The sequence below is a fragment of the Silene latifolia genome, chromosome 11 (genome assembly GCF_048544455.1).
Source record: "Silene latifolia isolate original U9 population chromosome 11, ASM4854445v1, whole genome shotgun sequence".
In the NCBI taxonomy this organism is placed as follows: domain Eukaryota; kingdom Viridiplantae; phylum Streptophyta; class Magnoliopsida; order Caryophyllales; family Caryophyllaceae; genus Silene; species Silene latifolia.
This window is the reverse complement of record NC_133536.1, coordinates 161,225,099-161,230,877: the sequence shown is the minus strand read 5'-3', so window position 1 is coordinate 161,230,877 and position 5,779 is coordinate 161,225,099. Positions and strand designations below refer to the sequence as shown.

General features: G+C 40.9%; 1 non-coding gene across 1 annotated transcript; it reads right to left on the bottom strand.

Moving 5' to 3' along the window:
* Nucleotides 1–3,574: 3,574 nt before the first annotated feature.
* On the bottom strand, nt 3,575–3,681 carry LOC141615873 (small nucleolar RNA R71). The gene has a single exon (XR_012530262.1). It is a non-coding gene; the product is annotated as a small nucleolar RNA R71 (small nucleolar RNA).
* Between the last annotated feature and the right edge of the window lie 2,098 nt (nt 3,682–5,779).

The following is a 5,779-nucleotide window of genomic DNA, read 5'->3' as shown; positions in this document are numbered from 1 at the left end:
TGACAGATCTAAGGGAATTAAAAGATTGACCCCATAGATCACCTCAAATGGACTGTGACCAGTTGTAGATGTTGGTGCCCTGTTGAAGGCAAATTCAGCCTGAGGTAGCTTCAAATCCCAATCTTTGAGGGTCTTGTTAACAATGCATCTCAGAATCTTTCCCAATGTTTTGTTTGTGACCTTAGTCTGGCCATATGTTTGAGGGTGGTGATATGTACTGAACAACAACCTGGTGTTTAGCAGCCTCCATAAGGTTTTCCAGAAGTAGCTCATAAACTTCACATCCCTGTCAGATACAATGGTTTTAGGAACACCATGTAGCCTGACTATCTCTTTCAGGTAGATTTCAGCAATACTTGCAGCATCCTTAGTCTTCTTGCAAGCTATGAAATGAGCTATCTTGCTGAACCTGTCAGCAACCACCATTATAGAGTCATTGCCCCTTCGGGTCCTAGGCAATGCCACCATGAAATCCATACTAACATCCTCCCAAGGATGTTAGGCACTTGGAATGAAGTGTAAGGACCAGCCTGGAAATAACTTTTGGCCTGTTGACACACATAACACCTTCTCAGGGCAATTTAAGCACCCCCCCATCATTTTCGGCCAATAAAACTGGTCCTGCAATATTTCCAATGTCTTCTGGACCCCAAAGTGTCCTCCTAGTCCACTAGAGTGGACTTCCTTGAGCAGCAGGTCCCTGTAGGAGCCTCTTGGAATACACAACTTATTCCCATGGAACAAGAACCCTTTCTGCAGCAAGAACTTAGTTCCCTGAACCCTGGTTCCCTCATTTTGAATTTGCCAGTCTTCATAGAAGTCAGGATCATCTTTTTAAAGTTCCTTCATGAATTCAAAGCCAAGCACCCTTTGTTTTATGACTGTTAGTAGGGAATGCCTCCTTGACAGGGCATCAACAATAATATTTAGCTTTTCTTCCTTATACTTGCTTGAAAAGGTGAAGGACTGCAGAAATTCAACCCACTTAGCATGCCTGTGGTTTAATTTGTGCTGGCCACTGATATACTTCAAGGCTTTATGATCTGAGTGTAGCACAAATGATTTAGGTTTGAGATAATGGCTCCAATGCATAAGAGCCCTAACAAGAGCATAGAACTCCTTATCATAAGTGGCGTAGCTCTGCTTGGCCCCACTCAGCTTCTCACTGAAATATGCCACGAGTTTCCTCTCCTGAATGAGAATAGCTCCTATTGATGTGACTCATATTTGTGCATATTTAGTCCCCGAACTAGCCTCGTTCCTATGATTTCTAGTGCTATTTAGGGTCGTTTCTTATCTTTAGTTCCCTACTTTGCATATTCTTTGAGGTTTTGTGTCATTGGTAGGAGAGGATTGCTAACCTTGCACTTATGGAGCAAAGTAGAGCTAAATGGATGCATCTTATGACCAAGCATCAAAGGGGAGACCATTACTAAAGGCCTAAGTGAATAAATGAAGTAGAAATGGGAAATGATGAAAACCCCCATGACCCCCACGGATCCTTGGGCAGTCAAAGAAGAAGAAGAAGGGCTGAACAAAGATCCGGGCGTCTCAAGCATTGATCAGGGCGTCTCAGCCCTCAATCCGAGTGTCCCGAGCCCAGGTCGGGCGTCTCAAGGCTCAATCCGAGCGTCTCAACCTCAGGTCAAGCGGATCACCAGGCAGAGCGAGTTTGCTTCAATCCATAATCCGGGCGGCTCTCTCTAGGACTTGCAAAGCACTAATCATCTTCTTAGGGACTTAATCATCATTTAAGCCCTTAGTTACCCTAATACTTGTACTTAGTATAAATACCCCAATGTGTTAGGGGATTAAGAACCAAGTTTACCTAGTTGGAATTTAGCATTAATTAAGTTTATCAAGTTGTGATCTCTTAATCCAATATTAATCAAATCTTAATTCTTCTTTAAGTGTTCTTAGTTTTAATTGGGTAATTTGAAGATTATTTGGGTTTATTGAAGACTTGACAACTCTTCATCATTCATCAAGTGTTCTTCTATTATTTTTGCTTATTATTTGGATCATCCTCAATTTAGGTATAATCCTTTTTACCCTTGCTTATTTATTTACTCATTTACGATGTTTAAACTTGCTAATATGATTGACACCTTCATTAGCATGTTTACCATAGTCATGAGTGAGTAGTCTCCTAGCTAGGGTTAATGGGGGATTAGGGGAACTATAACATGGGGGTAGATCCATAATTAATCTAATATGTTATCATATGATTGCTTGCTTGTTGTAGTGTTAACCTATGCACATGTTATGCTTGATGAAATGCTAGACTATGAAACCTTGCATTTTTACCCATTTCTTATCTATTCAACAAGACTTGTAAGATATAAACTAACTCGAGTCTTATTAGACCATGCATAGAAGTGAATAGGAAGAAAGTAAGTCGACTTGTAGGTGTTGTACAGTCTAGACGACTCGGCTCCAGGACCCAAATCTTCCTATGAACCGTAAGACATAAACTAACTCGGTTCCTCTACAACAATAATTGCTTGCAACTATGAAAACATGTTTATATGATCACCACCATGAATCCCCTATGAACCCATGACACCCTAGTGCCTTAATCTATTGTTTACAAACCCTCACTTTAGTTGCTTGTTGTGCTTTCATTTCTTTACATTTCATTGTTATAGTAGTATGGCTTGATACCCCATATCTCAACCCAATTTGTGACAATCCTAAGACATAGCTTTCTACAACCGATAACTTAATTCAACACCCGTCCTTTGGGATCCGACCTTTACTTACCACTATACTAAGAGTAGTTTGTTTAGTTATAAATATTGTTTTTGTTGGTTGACTTAGACGACAAAGTTTCGAACCGCACCAAAAATGGCGCCGTTGCCGGGGACGGTGTTTAATTGAATTGTTGTCTTTTGTTGTTTTTAGTTGTGTCTTTCTTAACCTTGGGGAAGTCAAACTCCTCAAGGTAGTTTTAATTGTTTTCTAGTTGTTTGCTTTTTGCATGTCTAGGAGATCAAAAGGTAGACCTTTGCCTATTGATCCCAAAATTGAAAGAACTTTGACCAATATTAGAAGAACCGCTAGAGGGGCTTCAACAAGTTTGGGTATTGGAGAACTTGTGGACGTCGGTATTATCCAATCGGATAGTGTTGTGTTTACCAACCCTTCTGGAAAAGAAGGAGAGGAGAACCCAATTCAAAACCAACCACAAAATCAACCCACAATGCCTAAATTTTCGTCTCATTCCGTACCAACCGAGGAGAACCTACCAAATGGTACTCCAACACCACCTCACCTAACCGGTAATTTCATTGCCATATCCGCATTCATACAACTAGTTGAGAGAAGCCAATTTAGAGGGATGCCTAGTGAAGATCCTCATCTACACATGGAAACTTTTTGTGACTATTGTGATGCTATCTCTCAAACCGAAGTAACCCAAGATCAAATTCGATGGGTGTTGTTTCCTTTTTCCTTGATCGATGCCGCAAAGTAATGGTTAAAGAGCCTAGACAAGGCTACCCTTGGTATTGATTCATGGAAGAAGTTAGCACTTGCTTTCTACAAGAAATTATATCCTCCGGAGAAGACTAACAGGTTGAGAGCCTAAATCACCGGGTTCAAGCAAAGGGATGAGGAATCATTATATAAAGCATGGGAGAGATTTAAGGATACTTGTCGTTCTTGTCCACACCATGGACTTAGTGAGTGGTTCCTTGTTCAATAGTTTTGGAATGACTTATATGAAGACTCACGAAATGTGCTTAATATGGGCTCCAATGGGAGGTTCACTGAAGCTGATGACAACCAAACATGGGCCAAAATCGAAGAGATGGCGGTTCATAATTCCCAATATAGTAGGCCCCGAAAGGCCATTAGAGGAGGAAAGCATGAGGTGGATTCCATCACACAATTGGGTGCTCAACTAAGTGCTTAAATCGACACTATCAACTTGAAGTATGAGAAGGCCATGGCTATGCTTGATGAAGCTTCCAAATCACCCAAACAACATGTCAATGCTATGATGGCATCATCCTCAATCCCAAATGGAGTATGTGAAAGTTGTGGAACCTTGGGACATGACCAAAACGAATGTAGGGGAACAAATGAACAAGTAAATGCTTTTCAAGCATTCAAGAATGGCACCCCTTATTCCAACTAATATAATGAGAATACCAAATTCCATCTAAATCTCTCATACAAGAGCCAAAATGTCCAAACCCACAACCCACATACACACCACCTCCAATGAGAAATCCTACTCAAAGACCATACTACAATCAACCCAATGACCAAGCTTTTTATGTTCAAAAAGTGGTCCTCCAAATGCAAAAGAGCCAACAAGATTTCTTTGCTCAAATACAAAGGGATAGCCAAGCTAAAGAAACCACCATCAATAATATCCTTGCTCACACCAAAATGTTGGAGACTCAATTGTCTCAATTGGCCTCTTCTAGCTCCCAAAGACAAAAGGGACAATTACTTCCTCAAGGTAATCCTCCCACAAGACATGAGACCATCAATGCTATCCACTTGTGGAGCAGTACTAGATATGAGGGACCAAAGATGCAAATTGAAGAAGGAATTATTGGGGAGAATAACAAGCAAAGTGATGTGATTGAGCCACTAAGGAGAAACCCTAAGGTGGTAGAAATAACAACCAATGACTCATCAAGGAAGAGAAGTAAAGAGAAGGCTAAAGAAGTTGAGAAAGAGCCTATTGTGATTAGACTTCCATTCCCAAGTCGCCAAGCTAAGCCTAAGTTTGATGAGAAACTTGGAAAGTTCATGGAGATTGTGAAGAACTTAGAATTTTCTATACCATTCACGGAGCTAATCCATCATGTTCCGGCCTATGCAAAGTACATGAAAGATATCCTTACCAAGAAGAATTCCATCCGAAAATTGAAGACCATTGCCTTTACTAAGGTGAGTAGTGCAATTCTACAAGGGAATTCCCCTCCAAAGCTCAAAGATCCGGGGAGTTTCTTTATTCGTGTACCATTGGTGATACCACAATCAACAAGGCGCTATGTGATCTAGGTGCAAGTGTGAGTGTCATGCCATACTCGTTATGTAAATGACTAGGAGTGGGAGAGCTCAAGTGCACCAACATGACCTTACAAATGGCGGATCGATCAACGAAGAAACCACTAGGAATATGGGAAGATGTACCGTGAGAGTTGGAAAATTTTTCATACCGGTGGACTTTGTCATTGTTGATACGGAGGAGGATTCTAACATTCCAATCATTTCAGGAAGACCTTTTCTACACACCGCCGGAGCGGTGATCGATGTGAAACATGGAGAGCTCACCCTTGAAGTAGGTGATGAAACAATCACCTTTAACCTTGATAAGACTATGAGAGCTTGCAATTTGTTTGAGCTATGTTTTATGGTTGATCACTACACTCGGAAGGGTGACAAGAAGAAGATGGAATCTCCATTCAGAGAACACGGGAAAGATGGAAATCTTAAAGAGAAGGGCAAAGACACACCGCCTAATTGGAAGAAAGATATTGATGATGTTAAAATGGCTCTATTCGGAGAGTATGGAATTTTTCACAACAAGAATGAGAGCTTGCAAAGCTCACCCACAACAAGTTTTGGTGAGGGCCTTATTGGTCATGATAACAAGGAAGGAAGTTGCTCTCGTCAACTCATGATCCACCCTACATAGGGGAGAAACAGAATGAAGTTTATGGTCTATGGGATGATAAATTTGAAGGATTGGTTAATCCTTACATTGGAAATGCTATGACTCTAGACCAAGGCTTGATGGATCCTTGTCAACACTTCG